The sequence below is a fragment of the Gymnodraco acuticeps genome, unplaced genomic scaffold (assembly GCF_902827175.1).
Source record: "Gymnodraco acuticeps unplaced genomic scaffold, fGymAcu1.1, whole genome shotgun sequence".
Lineage (NCBI taxonomy): Eukaryota > Metazoa > Chordata > Actinopteri > Perciformes > Bathydraconidae > Gymnodraco > Gymnodraco acuticeps.
The window spans coordinates 184,887-204,739 of NW_022990388.1; the positions used below are offsets into that span (position 1 = coordinate 184,887).

General features: G+C 39.5%; 1 long non-coding RNA gene across 2 annotated transcripts in view; it reads left to right on the forward strand.

The window, feature by feature from the left end:
* The window catches only part of LOC117551516, a 53,744-nt gene that overhangs the window by 11,620 nt on the left and 22,271 nt on the right, over positions 1-19,853 (forward strand). The window contains exon 3 of one of the 2 annotated variants that reach the window (XR_004569803.1): positions 8,066-8,539. The exons of the other annotated variant lie outside the window; for it this stretch is intronic. This is a non-coding gene — a long non-coding RNA (uncharacterized LOC117551516). Of the gene's footprint in view, positions 1-8,065; positions 8,540-19,853 lie in introns of those variants that run through there. 2 annotated transcript variants of the gene reach the window in all.

Sequence of the window (19,853 nt, forward strand, 5' to 3'; positions counted from 1 at the left end):
GAGGCGCGGCGAGGCGGCGCAGTTCCTCTCCACGGGCTGCGGAAGCTAAATGCTTGATGGGAAACGACTCGCTGGTATCTCGAGCTTAGCGCTCATTGGTGGTTTTTACCCCGTGCTGGTGATGAAACTCTCCAATTGGCTCGGCAAAAGTTTGTTGTTGTTTTGTGTCAGTTTTACGTCGCCACATCCATTCCCATTTTTCATCATTGTTCAACAATGTTTATCATCATGAAATTAATTTCTATATATTTTATACTATACTTGCACTGCTTACCGTTTTCATACTTTATATATCTTAGCATATTCATACACACTGTTCATACTGCTCACAGGCTGCTGTGTATATCTAGTGTATTCATACACACTGTTCATACTGCTCACAGGCTGCTGTGTGTATAGTGTATTCATACCCCTCACTGTTTATTCATCATTCAATTCATTCTATATTTTATTCTGTAGATTGTGTACATTACTTTTCACTTTACTGCTTGTTGCACCTGGTTAGAAGCTAAACTGCATTTCATTGTCTCAGTACCTGTAATATGTGCAATAACAATAAAGTTGTATCTAATCTTGAGCAGGAACAAATGTATTTACTTAGTACATATCTGACATTAACGATTAAACACGTGTGCATTCTTTATAAATGCAAACCGAGTCAAGCCGACTCCGGAGGTGGCGGTATGCACCTTCAAGCTGTTTGCAATCCGCCAAAAAACCGAGAGAAGAAGAAGAAGAAGGCGAAGAAGAAGATTAAGAAGAAGAAGCCGACTCGTAGCTGTCCGACTTCAGGCGAGCTTTTTGAGACCTCCCCCGGCTGCGATCGGCTACTCTCGTCTACTTTCGAGGCGAGCCGCAACGCGTCTCAAACAAGCCTAGAATCCGGATAACTATTGCGTGTGGACGGAAGCTTGTTTGCGATTGCGTTTGCGTTAATCCTATGCATTTAGCCGTTTTCGTCCTCGTGTGGCCGGGGTCTTATTTTGTCCCGGATCACGTTTGTTTACGTCTCACACCTTTATAATCAGTCCCATTATTTTGCTCAGGTGTCCCGTGTAATGCATGGCCTTTTTTCAAATAACGTCCAAAACTTAAATGACGTGGCAAACATGCTGATTAAAGCCAAAGGTGAGCTTTTCCCAAACCTAGACGAGTAGTTTTGTTGCATTTAATATACTTTTCATTCAATATACAGTGTTTCAAACAGGAAATAAACAATGTTGTTTAGTTGTATGATAACATGATTTTTCAATGACAGCTCCCCCCCCCCCCCACACACACACACACACACACACACACACACACACACACACACACACACACACACACACACACACACACACACACACACACACACACACACACACACACACACACACACACACACACACACACACACACACACACACACACACACCTCTTTATACTCAGTGACTGACTTTTTCACCTAAGTCATACCATCTTATGGCTTGAATGTGCAAATGTATGCCGATGATGCGGTCATCTTTGTACCTGGGAAAAACACTGAAATTATCTCGACCTGTCTCTCAAATGCTTTGGACAAGGTTCAACACTGGCTGAACAACATTTGCTTACAGTTAAATGCAAAAAAACAGTATGCATGATGTTCAGTAAACAACCAGTCAAAATCGAAGGATCCAATGTGTTTTTAAACGGAGCAGAAATAGAACTAGTCCCCCACTTCAAGTATCTTGGAGTCATACTGGACTCGAACTTGACTTTTAAGAAACATATTAAGAAATTATCCAATACCATTAAATTCAACTTGCAACACTTTAAACTAATTAGACTTTCTTAACTGTCAATGCTGCAAAGTCATACCTTCACTGTATGATTATATCCCACATTGAATACTGTTTTACAAACTGGTCGTTTGCTTGTGCCACAAACCTTAAACCGATAGAACAGCTGTACAAGAGAGCTATCCAGGTGTTTGACAGAAAGACAAATTCATACCACCACTGTACCATCCTTGAAAAACACAATTTCTTGAGTTTTGACAATTTTAAGTCTTTTAAAAGTATGTGTTTTTTTTGTAAATGCTTACATGGACTGCCCCCCCCCCCCCCCCCCCCCCCCCCCCCCCCCCCCCCCCTTAGGGGAATTCATCCACAAAAAACACACTGGACGCTGCACTAGGTCAGAAACCAGAAGAGACTGTGAAGTCCACCGTAGACGGACCACTTTTGGACAAAATGTCCTCTCCATTAAAGGCAGCTCATTCTGGAATAGCCTCCCAACTGAGATACAGGATTGTCCCACTCTTGCAACACATTCTCACTCCCAACTCGGCCTATGTTGACGTTATGTCAGGGTCCCTGTCGTCACTTTCCAACGCAAGGGGGGGCCCTTTAGCGTCGAGTTTCAACTATCAGGGAGTCCCATTGACTTGCATAGAGCTCCCTGAACGTTGGTGATAGACGAGTTGGGATCGCGGAGAAATGCACTCCGCAGATCCATTCTCACAGCATTTATCAACCTTTTTCTAACTCAATATCAAGCCAAACGTATTGTTTTTATTTCTTTATTATAATTGAATAATGTAGGACTTTTGTTGCCGTCAGTTATGGGGAGAGTAGATGCTCAGAATACTGAAATCTGTATTGTTTCATAGTTTTTTCCTTCTAATTTTGTATTCTTTTCTAAACCACACACTGTTATTTACTCAACAATAACACACAATTATCCTTGTGTTTGATTGTATAATGTCGGACTTTTGGAGTCTGTCAGGACCGAGGGTCGGAGCAGCTCATAGTAGTTGCTTAAGATAATTTTACAGCCGGAAGTAAGTATTCTCTCCGCTTTGCTCAAACCCCGTGATGAGTCCTCAAGCTTTGTGATTGGATAGTTTAGCCGCAATGCACGCTGGGATATGGTGTTTATGTGATGTGAAATCCGAAAACATTTTTTTTTTAAAAATACTTTATTCCGAGTGTGCTTGCTTTCTCTTTGGAAATCATCACATAACGGCATTGTAATACACCGTTTCGGCTGCATTAAATATTACACATCTGCCGTAGTTCTTTATTTATAGAGCCCTGATGAGAAGACTTCTGGACAAACAGGAAGAACTGCCACCGAAACTGAATATGTGACGTGGATCATTAATATATCAGCAATTAAACAACATCTTCAATTTCTCTTCACAATATACGTCTCCTTGCAGTTTCAATACTAATTCGGCTGACTTTTATATTTGATCCAATTGGTAGATAGGCTATATTTACACCATACCGGTGCACAGCTGATAGAAAGGGACACCTGGTGGTTGAAGCACGTTATTGAAAAGTATTATTTTTATTATTAGATATTAATAGGAGACACAGACAGACAAACTAATAAGGCTTTATTTAAACATTAAAGAATACTTTATTAAGGTCTTATTTTGAATAAGAAAAAAGCTTTGGGGGTATAAATATTAAGCCAGACAAAGTACTAATATATTGCTTTCCTGCAATGTTAACTACTGTATGATATTATACATATGTATTATACTCTTATAAGATGTATGTGGATAGTATAATAAATATGCAGAATACGACAGTTTAATGGTGGAGGTATAGACACATATTGATAGATGTCTTGTAAAGCACTGTTGAGGAACCTGCGACCGAAGTTTTTCATCTCCGACCTTGTCAGGTATTGAACATTCAATAAATAAAGAACACAGAATTATTAAATATAAAACACAGAATTTGTGTGATTATACTAAATGATTTACAAATAAACACCACTGCATATTTACAACTGTTACACATGCTGATGTAATGCAAATGTTTCCAAATTGGGATCAATAAAGTATATCTTATCTTAAGATGATCAATGGCTACTGCAATATTTGCAAAATGTGCCTCTGAACTTTGACAAGTGCATGTTTCAGGCTTATCAATGCATTTTTGAAAAGAATGTTCCTTTTTATGCTTGTGTGGGTTTCTATATTATTTCACTCACAGACATAAGACCAGCTGTTAAATAAAGCTCTTCTGACCTTAGCTGGCATGTGGGTATATATTAATGCTGCCCATTATGGGCACAAGCAATTTTCACCCATTTATTAAGGCGAGACACCCCAGGTGAATAGGGTAATTTTTTTTAAACTTAAAGGTATCAGCTAGACATTTCTCCAGTTAATTACTTACAATAAGGCAATTGTTTTTTGTATTACAAGTTTTCTGAAATAGCATGTTTAAATATGCAAATGAACCATTATCTCATTAAATATGCACATATTTTAACACATTTCAGGAATCGAAATCTGAACTTTGGATAAAGCCAGGTTCAAAATTCTTGTTTCATTTTGTAGTCATATTAGTATCTAAGGCTTTTACAGAAGGGATATTGGTAATCTCCTTTTATCACTCCATAAATCAGAAAATACTGTCAACAGCCCTAAAATATCAATTTTCGCCATGTTATTAGGTATACAATAGGGGTGTAACGGTTTCCGTATTCGTCCCGTACCGTCACGGTTCGGACGTCACGGTTCGGCACATGCAGTCACACGACGAATACGCCTTTTTTTTTAACGAGTGGGAAAAAAGTCTGTCATTCAGGGCAGTATTACACTATATATAATCCTTGGGGGGGGGCCGCGGTATTGCACCTAAAAGCTGTTTGCCAGCCGCCCTTAAACAACAAATGAAGAACAAGAATAAACGCAACAACAAAACCAACAAAACGAACAAAATACAAGAAGAAGAAAAGTTAGTATGGCGATTTCAGATAACACACAGGAGCTAGAACCCACCTGCTTCTTTTAAATCAGCTGTGTGGGAACATTTTGGGTTCCCTGTGGACTACAACAACGATGAAGTGTGCGAGTGGTGGATCGGACGAGGACGGTGTGTCGTCGTTGTTAGACAGCGGTGCGGTATGCTAATGATAACACACGCCAAACATGCTAAATCATATCAGAAGGCATCACCCAGATTTGCCAATCACCGGAGCCCGGCAAAAGACAACAGCAGTTCAACAGCTTATCCCCGCTGTTTTTAAGAAGCCAATAGGCATGAAAGCCGTGAGACCAAAAGACATAACGGAAGCTTTTGGCATATATTTCAATGGCTATGCGCTCTTGAAACAATTTCTTATTATTTAAGAGGTAATATTTTCAAGACATTCTTTTTAGTTTTACAGCTTGATGAAACCTTTTTGTTTGACATCAGATAATATTATATGTTATAGATAATATGGCCATCTGAGTGTGTGTGGTACTGTTTGTGGTTTGTTTTTAACTGTTTAATACAGTTAATTATTCAAAATGTCAGAGTTCCTTATTTTTAAACTGAAACTTGCACTACTGTTAAAAAATAAATAACAACAAACCTGGAATTATGCATTTGGGACTTTTTTTGCTTTTTCTTGTTGTACCGAAGCCGTACCGAACCGTGACCCCCAAACCGAGGTACGAACCGAACCGTGACTTCTGTGAACCGTTACACCCCTAGTATACAATGTTGTATAATTCAGGCTATCAATGATATATGAGCAAACCCTTCTGTAAAAGCCTTCATAATATTGATAGGAATATAACTGGAAGGTTTGGTGTATGTACGTGCTACTGAAGTTGAAATTTCAAACTCAGAGTAGGAGAAAAAACTCATTTTGAGAAAACAACCTTTAAAGATTGCAGTGAAGCGCTAGCTTAACCCTCCTGTTCTTTGGATGACAGCTTGCGCATCGACGCACTCAGTGAAGGTATTTCATGTTCGGGGTCATTTGTTTTTTGTATAACCTTGCTTCGTGCAAGTGACAATTGTTGTCGTCTTCTCTGTGAATGTTTTTTTCGCCGTTTTTTTGCCATTTTGAGATTTCAATTTCTAGCGGAAAGCTAACCAGGAAGTGTTTTAGCCAACCCAGTCTCATGGCATTTCGTGTTCACCAACACGATTTTTTATCTATTGATTCGTGTTCACCAACACGATTTCCCCCTTTTTTTCGTGTTGCACAGCACGATTTTAAAAGCAATGTATTTCTACGGGTAATGTGTTTCGTGCCTGCAGCACGTCGTTTTCTCCGGTCGGGTCGTGGAAGACCGGAAGCTGTGTGGTTCATAAAAACATGTTCTTACTCAATATCAAGCCACAATTATTGCTTTTATTTTAAATCGTATAATTTTGGACTTTTGTTGCCGTCTGTAAGGAAAATAAATGCTGCTAAGAGCCTCAGAATACTGAAATCTGTATTTTTTAAATCTTTTTTTCCTTCTAATTTGTTATTCTTTTACTCACCAATAACACACAATTATCCTTCCTTTTATTTATTGGTTTAATTTCATAATCTCGTGCTTTTTTGGCGTCCGTCAGGAACTGAATTTCAAAATAAAAATAACCGGAAACAGACGTAGGCATTTCGAGCGATTACCCAAGATCCTCAGCTATGGTTTAAGCTCGCTGATTGGATGTTTTAGCCGCAATGCATGCTGGGATTTGATGTTTATATGATATGAAATCCGGAAAACATTTAAAAAGAATAAAATAATACTTAATTCCGAGTGTTCTTGCTTTTCTCTTTGAAAGTCATCACATAACGGCATTGTAATACACGGTTCGGCTGCATTACATATTACAGATCTGCCGTAGTTCTTTATTTATAGAGCCCTGATGAGAAGACCTTTGGAAAAACTGGAAGAAATGCCGCCGAAACTGAATACTTGACGTGGATCATAAATATATCAACAATTAAACAACATCTTCAATTTCTCTTCACACTTCAATGTCTCCTTGCAGTATCAACACTAATTCGGCTGACTTTTACATTTGATCTAATTCATAGATAGGTTATATTTACACCATAACGCTGCACAGCTGATATAAAAGGACTTGTAGTTTTTAAAGATATTACTGATTTTCTTTGAATATAAGAATGTAAATACTGAGTCTGAAATAGAATAGCAATATGCTGTAAAATGATGTGAAAGCATGAATAAAACTACACATCTTCAGATGTTGTACATAAGTGTCCGACACTAATAATACAAAGTTATTATGGCTGTGTGTACCTTGTGTGCACCGCCTAGTGGTTAAAGCACGTTATTGAATTATTGTTTTGATGTGTTATATTTGATAAAAAAAATATTAAGCGTACATACTTTCATAGGGGGAAAGTAGAAGGTCTCTGATAGAAATATAGAATATAATGTTCTTGCCTGCCGTGTCTCGCCTTAATTATATGTTTTAAATGTGAGTGTTTCCTATCCCCTAAACCTCCAGGGATGTACACAGTTTAATACTGGCAACTTCTTATTATGGGAAATACGAAAACGTCTTTTAAAACTACAATTCCCAGTAGAGACGTGCCATAGAACATGTTGCGAAACACACAATTGCCAGCATGTGTAGTTATGGGGACGGGGTGGGGGAGGGGGGATGGGGACCCTGACATAACGTCAACATAGGCTGAGTTGGGAGTGAGAATGTGTTGCCTCTTGCACTTTATGCATCTCTTATCATCTCTTGCACTTAATATGTCGTTGCTGCTATAGTGTACTGCCATGTGGTAAATACTTGTGTGTGCTGCTCTTGCTCTTTTGCATATCATGTATTTATTTTATGCTTTGTTTACAAATGTTATGTTCTTATATGTTGTATGTCAGGGACTACGGATGGAAATTAGCTCAAAGCTAAAATCCGGCATATTTACACTTGAAGCATTATTTGTCTAAAGTGTTCATTAATGTGCATTGTCACTATTCAAATAAACGATTAAATGAAAATTATCTGTATTTATAAAACTTTCCAAATAACTATATTTTCTATGGCATACTCATAAATGGTCCATGATATATTTATATTTATTCTGTTTTGTGTCTGTATAATACTGTCTTATTTATACAATATCTATAGTGTATTAATTTTCTACTATGCTGTTTGTAATGTCTATTCTGCCTCATAGTGTAAATACTGTCAGATTAATTTATATTGTACTAAAAATCACTTTACTGTTTTGCACTTCTGGCTAGATGCTAATATGTGTGTCCTAGTACTTGTACTCTGTGCAATGACAATACAGTTGAATCTAATATAATCTAATCTATTTTTTTTAGATGGCAGGGTTGTCACTGTGTCCCCATCACACTGATTGTCCTCGAGAAATTCCTCGACAAAGTCACTACCATCGAGGCATAACCTCAAGCCACATGGCCAGCTCAGGAGGAAGCCATTTTGTGGCTTTCCCACTGCATCTGTTGATCCCTGTGGATACTTCCTGCCTCCTATGTTCTATGAAAGATGAGATGAGTGCAGACCACCGGGTAAGGGCGGGATGCCTGTCCCCGGGATGCAACAACTGGAGTCATCTGGGGGCCTAAACGTGGCCAAAGGATCTGGAGCAGCCTGTCCTCCTCCAAAAAATGACCAAATAGGTTGATTGTTCAACAGTTTATTACGACACGTTTTAAAGTTTAGCACCTCTAGTGGTCGTGTAAGAAACAACAATTTGCGGCATATGGGCTGATGCTCCCGTTGACTGCAAACGCTCCGGAGGGTCGTTATTCACAAATAACCCTCTCTGGAAAATACTAAATTGTAGGATAGTTTGGCCATTAGGGGCGGTGGTGGCGAAGTCCATAGGGACTTGGCTTGGCAACTGGAAGGTCACCAGTTCAAGTCCCGGCAAGACCAAGTGCTACCGAGGTGTCCCTGAGCAAGGCACCGTTCCCCACACTGCTCCACGGGCGCCGTTCAAAATGGCAGCACACTGCTCCTAACACAGGATGGGTCAAATGCAGAGAAACAATTTCCCCACGAGGGATTAATAAAAGTCCATCTTCTTCTTCTTCATTAAAATGCTTTTTGATTAGATTTCTAGCGAGAAGTGTATATTGTACTTTTAGAATCTACGTCCAGTCGATGTGTAGAATCTATAGTTTAATAGTTAATACGAAGATTATTTGAGGTCTCGTCAGGAGAACGTTAATTTACTACGTCTTTCCCCACAGCATCCATGTAAGGTTAGCGTCAACCCTCACAGGGTGAAAACAGTATTTCCGGTCTAGAAGTTTTCATAGTAAAACCGGAAATATTCCCCTCACTGTCAAGTGATTTTACAATCATATCTGCAGTACTCATTAGGGATGTAACGATACAAAAAACTCACAGTACGATAATATCGCGATAAAAAGTCCACGGTACGATATTTATCGCGATATCGGAAAAAAATGTGAATGTTTTCTTTGTAATTTTCTTTTTTACTTGAATTGTTTTTCTTTATTAAATAATAAATCTGATTTGTACAACATTTTAGTAGGATAGTATTTTAAAGTGTCAACAATAGAATAAATCAAGTTTCACTTTAGTGTTTCAAGTAACTCAACTCTAACTCACTAACTCACTCACTCAGCATCATCAAGGTTATCTTTTAGGAATATGAGCATGTCCACATTTCGAGGTAGAAGCTGGGATGTTTGGGCGTTTACAATATCCCCTGCTGTGGAAACAACTCTCTTGCTTGGTGCTGATGTTGCTGGGACAGAGAGATATGCTTTGGCCATGGGTGACAGCAGTGGGTAAAACTGTGCATTGTCTCTCCACCACTTCAAAAACAATACAGTTTTTGCCAAGAAGGTGAGGCTTATTGACAGGGCGAGATATAAATATACTGTTCGTACTTGTCAATGTCTCTAGGTATGTACATGTAGCCCTGTAAATACGATGTCCTTTATTGTTATCTGTTATGTTCATGTTGTAACCTACTTGCTGGTTTACAAATGAGATATTAATGTGTAGAACTAAAATATGTGAAATAATATAGCAATATCCTGTAAAATCATGTGAAAACATGAATAAAACTACACATCTTCAGATGTTATACATACACAAGTGTCCTACACTAATTGTCATGGCACACATTCTGTTGTCCAAAGGGTCACTGTTTTTGGTGCCACCTTTTGGTCATTTGTGGCAATGACAGCCATGAATGGTTAAAATTGCCAAAATAAATAAAAGTTATTATGGCTGTGTGTACCTTATTTGTCACATCTTCAGAAACCCTCCTGAACTCATCAGGTTCAACACAAAGCCTCTCATCTTATTTATCAGAGAAAGAAACCGAGACCAGCTCTGTCGCTCCCAACCCAGCCTCACAAAACATTTGTAATAGCTACGTTGGTCCACAGGGCCTAACTGTTAAATGACTGAACTTCATTCTTCTCCCTATTTTACAGCACCCCAATTTGATGATTCTACCCAGTTAGGCATATTCACATAGCTTAGGACAAGTAGTTTTATAACAATTGGTCCCATGTTCTGTAACAGAATGACACGCACTTAAAAAATCACTGAAACCAATGTGCAAAGGTTAACAGTTGAGAGCATGACCTGCTTATAATCTTCAAACTGACATGATGTTACTCTCCAGATTGAGACCTCTCCAACAATGGGTTGTGTTTACTCCTACGACCAAGTTTACATTTAGCCATTTCCTCCACACAGCCTTAGCCCAGGGTTATTTTCCACTGAAGCCTTTCGAGGCTCAACCTCAACAATAAAACTATTACTTTACCATTACTTTTCAAGTTCTAGACTTATGTAATTATCATAGCCAAGCAACAATATGGACTATATCATGAACCTGTATACACCTGTAACAGTCAAAGACAGGCAACTGAGGAGTTGGAATGGTAGTTTCTGAAGATGTTACAAATAGCACACAGCATACAATGCCATAATAACTTTTTATTATTAGTGTAGGACACTTATGTATGTATAACATGTGAAGATCTGTAATTTTATTTATGTTTTCACGTAATTTTACAGGATATTACTATAATATTTCACATATTGTAGTTCTACACATTAATATCTGATTTGTAAAGCATCCCAGACAGAAAGGTATATCCGTCATTTAATGGTAAGCTATTGAAATTCTGATTAAATAGATGTGTCTCCCATCACCCAAAACCCCTGACTATTCTCTCAACTCAGTATTTACATTCTTTAATTAAAAGAAAATCAGTAATATCTTTAAAAACTACAAGTCCCTTTCTATCAGCTGTGCACCGTTATGGTGTAAATATAGCCTATCTACCAATTGGATCAAATATAAAAGTCAGCCGAATTACTATTGATACTGCAAGGAGACGTATTGTGTGAAAAGAAATTGAAGATGTTGTTTAATTGCTGATATATTTATGATTCACGTCACATATTCAGATTTGGCGGCATTTCTTCTAGTTTGTCCAAAGGTCTTCTAATCAGGGCTCTATAAATAGAGAACTAGGGCAGATGTGTAATATTTAATGCAGCCGAACCGTGTATTACAATGCCGTTATGTGATGACTTTCAAAGAGAAAAGCAAGCAAACTCGGAATAAAGTATTATTATTTTTATGTTTTCGGATTTTATATCGCATAAACACCATATCCCAACGTGCATTGCGGCTAAAACATCCAATCACTGAGCTTCAACGATAATTGAGGATTATGTGTAGTTAGATGTTTTCGCCAATCAAAACCTCTGAAAAAAAAATGTGTCTCTCAGAACCGAAAGGGAAAAACCTATGGGAAAAGCATTGTACACAATTTAAACCAATTAATGTCGTGCAATTAACATGGATAATCTGATGTTTTTTTAGTGGATGAGTACTGCAGATATCACTGTAAAATAATTTGACTGAGGTGAATACGGTTTTATTATGAAAATGTTGAGACCGGAAATACTGTTTTCACCCCGTGAGGACGCATTACATGGACGCTGCCGTCAATAGAAATAGATAGAGGGAAAGACGTAGTATATACACTTTATCCTGGCGAGACCTGAAATAATCTTCGTAATATCAATCAAACTATAGATCCTACACATCCACTGGACGTAGATTATAAAAGTAGCCTACAATATACACTTGTCGCTAGAACTCTAATCAAAAAGCATTTTAATGGCCAAATTATCCTACAATTTAGGATTTTCCAGAGAGGTTTATTTGTGAATAACGACCCTCCAGAGCGTTTGTAGTCAACGGGGGTATCACAGCCCATATTCTGCAAATTGTTGTTTCTTACACGACCACGAGAGGTGCTAAACTTTAATAAGCTGTTGAACAATCGACCTACTTGGTCGTACGAGTTGAAGGACTTGTTGGTCTGGAGAGGTAATACTTAGGGGTTAGGGGATAGGCAGGGATGACCTCTGGCATTATCTTTTGGTGACAACTGACAAGGCTTTCTCACCGATCAGCTAACGTGTCTCTGTCCTCAGTGCTTGGGTAGACACACTGCTCAGGTAACAGAAATAATACAGACTGCTCCGCATGTTATTAGTGGGAGACACTAATTATGTTTTCTTTCTACTAGTCCCATATATTTCTTAAAGGTCCCATGTCATGCTTTTCCGGTTATTACCCGTCCCCTTGTGTGTTATGCATGTAAACGGTCTGCAGAGTCAAAAACCCTCAAAGTACACCCTGTGGGGAGTAAAACTCTAACACAGAAAAGACCTCCCCAAAACGCCTCGTTGGAGATTTCTCATTTTCTTCCTGGGTACTCTGACGTGTGAATAACAAGAGGCCACACCCTCTGCCAGCCTTTCACAAACAAAGCTTCCCAAACCTTTCAGCGATTCATGCCGAATATGTACAGCGTAGGGCACTGAAGAATGATGCTGTTCCTACTTTGTTTGGACCAGCGGGAGATTTGGGTACACAACCTGTAAGTATTCATTGTTGTTTGTGTATTTATGATGTTTAAAACAAACAAGGTCTCTACCACGACTGTTTAAATGGGTAAACGTTTTTCGGGCTACTAAGTTGGGATTGCGGAGAAATGCTCTCCGCAGACCCATTCTCACAGCGTTATAAACCTTTTTCTTACTCAATATCAAGCCACACTTATTGTTTTTACTTCGGCTGTGAGTGTTTGTGTGTGCTCAGGATGAGTTTCGCTTGTTCTTGCTGTATCGCCGACCCGGAAGCCTGTCCGCTCCTCGCAGCAGATCGCAGCAACGAGCCTCTCAACGTCCCGACCAATCAGAGCACACTGGGCTCACAGGGAGGGGGGGGGCAGGAGCTCCAACAAGCCGTTTAGGACAGAGAGTGAATACCGGTGAATACACATACTTTACAGAGATGCTGTATGAGAAACCAATGTGAGTTTGGAAAATTGCACAATATAAATCTATTTTAGTAGACCTCAACAATGGAATTATGATCAGTAGAAATGGCCATGACATGGGACCTTTAAGGAAGGAAAATAGCCGAAATTTGAGCAATGAATGATTAAAAAAAAATTCTCAGGCAGTGTCTCGACTTTAAATACAAGTATCAGAACAAATATTTCCACGGCTATAAAACCAGAGTTGTAATGTTTGGGTCAATACTTACCCTGGTGCGTATTGATGAAACATGAAAAATAAAGAACCGACTGTGATCACTTATCTCAATGACAGCCAGTTTAACAGTCTTGTCTCTATATATGTTCTGTTAAACTGTTTTCCCACTGACACATTAACATCTCATTAGAGTATTTTCAGTCAGTTTAACGAAATAAAGGAACACCTTTTCCTTTAAACTGAGAGGTGATGAGACGACAAATCTCTTTCATTGCTCTAAAACTGAAAATAGAGAACTGAGATATGTTCCATGTGAAGACAGTATGGGCTGAATATGGATAACATGATTAAACCTGCTTCGGGAGGAGTGTTAAGAAATCATGTTCGATGATGAATCGCTGGGCATTGACTCTGAGCTCTGACAGTGACCTTGGCAAAATGAAGTAAACTCCAAAGTATCACAAACAAAGCGCAGAGTACAGAATATTTATTCAGGAGCTTCTTATTTTTTTAAAAAGATTGTTTCAGGTCACCAATGCCTTTATAAAATGTACAGTGTTGAAGGGGAAAGACATAGGAAATATCTGGCAGCAAATAGTCCCAGGCAGGATTCGCACCTGGGTCCTTCGTATGGGGACCAAACCCCACTATATACTGTAGGTCGACCAGCTCTCGAAGTGATCCATACTAGGGCCTGAACCTTCTGATTTTTAACCAAAACTTTCGGCAGTTAAAATTCAATAATTTGTATTGTAAATGTTCAGGTCTTGTTGTAGTAATTTTTGTCTTGCTTGTTTTTTTTAGCCCAATACCTATGTAATCATCTTCGAAGTTACTTAGTGTCTTTTTCTAATCTCCATATGTTTCCTTGTCTCCTTCAGTGATATTTTGCAGGTTAAGGGCAGAGTGGCCATTGGGCATGTGTCTGGTAAGCCTGTTTAGTAATCGATTAGTCTACATAACACTCGAGATAAGTGATATGAGAGAAAAATATGCAAGTGCATGGTTAATAAAAAGTCCCCCCCCTCAAAAAATACATGTACACAAGAAGGTAGTTATTAAAGTTATCATCGAGGAGCCTTTAAAGGCATGCTTATGTATGTTGACAGAGTTAATATTAAACATCTCTCAGGGTGTACAGTATATGACACACAGCATATCTATCTGATTGTGTTTGTGAAAATGTACACATTTTCTTCTTATATGGGGTCTTAATCGGCAAGCCCTAAAGACTTTTGGAAGGTAAAACATCAGGGCATGAATGATGTGGTGTAAACTTGGCATAAGGCTGCTGCAAAATATCCAGAAAATGTTTTTATCTGGATGAGTAGATGTAAAGATATTCAAAAGAGTTGTGTGTGTTGTGTAGGCTCTTCGTATTTGTTTGTAATAGTCTATCTTGTCAAAAGAAGAAAGTGATGGTTTGACCTGGCCAAAGAATAATGGTTGTAAATAATGGCATTTGTTTGAGACATACATGGATATTTCACTGGGAGCTAACAAGAACATTTATTGCATACACCATGGTAACCAGAAATAATAGTTTTTGATTGTCAGTCAAACCAGTCCATGTGCATGGTTTGTTTGTTACTTCGTTAGCCATAGCAACAATCTGTCTTAATGATACATTGAAAGTTAAAGGGGCCCTATTATGCTCATTTTCAGGTTCATATTTGTATTGAGTGCCTCTACTATGACATGTTTCCATGCTTTAATGTTCAAAAAGCTCTTTATTTTTCTCATACTGCCTGTGCTGCAGCACCTCCTTTCACCCTCTGTCTGAAACCAGAGCCCAGTCTGCTCTGATTGGTTAGCTGGCCGGCTCTGTTGTGATTGGTCAACCGCTTAGAGCTGTCCCACCCCTTAACCTATCACAAACAATGTGTTGGAGCGCTAGCTTGAAGTGCGAGTGTTCCATAGTGATGTCACTATGGTATGTAATTAAACAAAGGAGTCCAATGAAGGTGTTAAAGGCAGGGGAGGGGGATTTTTACCTTTGCAGATCATTTACATGCACACAAACCTATAAAACACACTACAGGAAAAGGAAACCCAAAAGCATAATAGGGCCTCTTTAACTCTAAAGCAACTTTAAAAAAAGAGAAAATAGGAGGTGATTTAAACAAAGCTCCTCTTTTCACCCAATAACTTTAGCACAATAATGAACCCCGAGGTTGATTAGAAATAGTCCCATATTTCCTTTCCATACCGCTCTGGTTTGGTCGTTGTTCGGCTTCCGAAAAGTTGTGTGTTGAATCTCAGTTGGCTCAACAGGAAGAACAGCACATGACACACCAGGGAGTCATTTGATTCAGTGTTACTATAAAAAACAAATACTTTTAACCAAGCTTTAAATTGCCAGTAGTAGTGTTGTAAATAAAGCTCTCATCCATAGGCTTGCATCAACCATTGTCTTCTCACTCTGTCTCCTTTTGTACAAGCACCCACCACAGGGGTGAGCCAGTAAGACAGCTCCCCTCTTTCTTCTCCCTTTTCCCCTTATCTGGCCACAAGACAAAGCTTTCAAAGAGGAAGAAAGGTTCTTATCTGAGGCGGGGAAAAGGTTTTAACCTGAGAAGCCAGAGCAAAGAAACTCATAGGTTGTTTAACCTTTTTCCGTGTCTGTCTCTGCCTCCTTTAGTGTTCCTGAGGGGAACGCGCAGTGGGCCACATATTTGTGTTGCTGTGTGCCCACTTTATACCGTGCTCCCCTGCCGAGCAAGGCAACGCAGCATGGAGGGAAAGGCCATGCTGGAATGCCTATAATGCACTGTGGAAACTGTGACTGCTTTTGATTTAAATGGTTTCAGATGCGCCTTTTGGAGGTGCACAGTGAGAAACAGCTGGTTGCTTTGGCTATTGATACGCACAAAAAGAGTGTTGAGGCTGTTAAAGTAGCCCCGTAGGCTGGATTCAGGCGGCATCTTGCCAAAACATGGATTTATCCTCATGTATCAGGTTTGGTTATGTAAATAGATGTTTTTAGTAGATGATTTACACGAGTCATTCCACAAAAGCACGTCTACTACCCACTGCCCTAATCTGATACATATTCTACAGTCAAATTACTATATGAAAATTACAGTTGAGCTTTGAACTACAACAATGACTATCTGCTGCTTGATTCCTTTCAAGAAATGTCTTTGAAAATCTTCTAAAAGACTGTAGATTGCTTTTGATTAAATGGGTTTTTAGTAGATATCCCAGAGGAGGAAAGAAAAGTCATATAATGGCGATTCTGAAACGATAACAGCAGGATTCGACATTTCAAATGCACTTGAAGGCACAGTTTGATGTGACCGAGTTTTTACTTTCTTGGTGAACACAATTAACAGCAGAAATGTCTATGTATAGGTTTTGTCACTGAGGGATTTAGGTTTTAGTCGGTGGTGGGTTTCAACAAAGCTCGATTTCCTTCCGGGTCCTTTGGCTTTGACCGTGGTTGGACTGACCCGATGTGATCGCTCTGACCCGGGGCGAGTAAAGCATGCTACACCTCTATCACCTTTGATGGTTCCTCTGCACGATGCGACGATCGGAGCTCAGTCAATTTCAGCCCCTGACTGAGAGGAGAGGTCGAGCTTATTATCACCTACTGGGCGTCATCTGAGATGTTTTCAATGCTTATATGACACCTTAACACAAAGAAGAAATACAACACTCTGAAGCTATATTTGTCTTCAGATAAAAGACTGTATATGAACGCTCCTTTTCATGTATAAGGAAAACAAATGTGTTTTCCATGCTGTGTGTGATTTGAACTCACTGTACTGTAAAGTGCACAGATGCAGTGGTTGTTTAAAAAACAATACACATGAGGTTTTTATAAAGATACAAACATTTTTCGACAGTTTTGAAAACAATTGTGGTTTGAAATGTGGTTTCAGTTTCTTTATTTATCACAGCATTGTGTTTATGTTACTTGAGTTGAGTTTGACATGCAGAAGTGTTCATACAGCAGCAGGTATATGAACATTCACCAAAAATATGTCCATTTAAGGGTTTTATTTCTGCATTTGGACTTGTTGACAAAAACTGTGTCAATCTCAGCCATGATTGCCTTAATTTTGTGATCACTTTTTATTCGGGAACTGCATATAATGTAGAACAGCCTGCTACGACCTCTATAGGATCTTTTGTTGTTTTGGACACAGTAGGGAGTATGTGTTAATGTGAGGGAATGGGTCAAACAAAAACAGGATGTTCACTAAAGACAAAGATGTTTGAGTCTGTGTGAAATCAAAAGTCAGCATTGAACCATTTTAAATGATGTGCCTTAGCTAAGTTAGGTAACGCATTTTATTTTTGTTACACCAAAACTGATAGAAATAAGCGAATGTGCTTTTGTCTTAACGTAATACTTGGTTTTCAGGAAAATGGGCCTTTGTAATGATGGGCAGTTCCCATTTCAACACATAGAGTGATGACGTATTTTGTATTATGTTAGCATTTTCGGTACTTTGCAGAAGATAAGCCTAGTGGCACAATCATCATGATACTTCACATGTTTAGTTCAGCAGGATAATTACTACATATTAACACCACTTTTAGGGCTTTCACAACACGCGATTCCCGTTCTAGCTTCGTGCTAGAGCTTTTCTGGTTCGGAACCGTTTTCTCTTTTCAGCCACACCGCCCAGAGCCCGACTGGTGCTGCTGCTGCTGCGTCATGACGTCACCGTTTACGTCGCTGATTTTCTTCCCAACGGCGTTATGGCGCTCACTACAACAACAACAATGGGGGACTGCATCGGGTCGATGATCGTGTTGCTTCTAATCATACGAAGCCAGATTAAATTAAATTACGACTTCTCCAACCTTATACCTCCGGAGTGCCGTGGTTAATTGTTTATTAATGTGTTTCAGCGGCATTTACCGACCGCTGCAGTGCTGCTCTTCCACGGGAGTTTATTCTCCCGTTAGCTCCGTGTTAGCTCACACGGCAGCGGCTACTGTAAAGTATTCACTGTCTGACTGTCACACAAGCAGCTGATATATATCCACAATTCCCCATAAGTGAATGTGTTTTGCATGTGTTTTCTCGCGCTGACGGTTGCTGACCTAGCAGCAGGACCAACATCCACACCATCGGAGGATGGGGGGCCTGCACCGAAGGCTAAAGGTATAGCAGCGGAGATCCACGAATCATCGGCTGGCTTCAGACGAGGCCGGCTAGCTGTACAGCTAGCTCCGCCGGAGGATCTCTGTGGGCTCGCGCCAGATAGCAGCCTAGCGGCAGAGATCCATCATCCATCAGCTAGCTTTGACTGCTCCACTGTCAACAACGAGGTAAAACCTAGAAATCCGGTATTTAAAAAACACCGTTGCACAAAAATGTTTCAACAGTGAATCAAGCCAAAATAGTGTGGGATTCTCGGTGCAAGCCGAAGGGACTATTCAGTGGACATTTACATTTCCGCAGCATCTGCAATAAACATGAACAGCTAGAACATCTCCTCCTTGAGTCCAATATTGATTGTTTGGGAATATCGGAATCTTGGTCACCATCCACTATGCAGTATCTATGGCAGGATATAATGTGTTTAGGAAGGACAGACTGAAGGGAAAAGGAGGGGGTGTGTTGCTTTATGTGAGGAATACCATTACTTGTAGGGAGATTGCTCTCCCAGCTAATATTGAATTTGATTGTGTTGGTGTGGAAATCACACTATCTGAGGAAATGTCCCTCACCATGATTTGCCTGTATCGACAACCCACCGCTAAGGTGGATTTCTATGATCAGGTAAAACTCATGCTGAATTCCTGTGACTCCAACAAAGAGCTAATTATTCTAGGAGACTTTAACACCAACTGGAATGACAAACAAAATAGAAAGAGCTTAAAACGGATCATGGATAAACACAACCTAATACAACTGATGGATCAACCGACTAGAATAACCAAAACCTCCAAGACTATGATAGATTTATTGTTTAAAAACAAAGCTGACAGAATAGATAAAACCTACAACTTACTGACTGGTCTTTCTGACCATAATCTTATTCTTTTTGCCAGGAAACTCACAAAAATAAGGTTCATGGCCACACCTAAAACCCCTGCGTTCGGTTCTCGCTTCATCCCCAAAAACCTGCAACAACGTTTTATGGATGCAGTGAAAATGATTGATTGGGGGGACACTCTGTCCTCTGAAGATATTGGTGAAAACAAGTAAAATTGAAAAGAAGTCCCATCATCCTGGAAGGTGGCCACGGTGACACCGATCTTTAAATCTGGGGATAAGGCAATGATGTCCAATTATAGACCAATCAGCATCCTCCCCTGTGTCTCTAAGATAGCTGAGAAATGGGTGTCAAAACTAATCACCAAACACTTAGATAAAGGTTTCGCTCCACTCCACCCAATGCAGTTTGGTTTTAGTGCTCACCACTCCACTGAGATAGTTAACTGTGTCTTTGTGGAAAAGGTTAAATGTATGTTGGACACAAGCCCATATGTAGGTGCTTTCTTCCTTGATCTCAGGAAGGCTATTGACACTGTTGACCACAAAATGCTCCTTACAAAGCTGACTCATTTCAATTTTTCTGCAGTTTCTATACATTGGCTAAAGTCCTA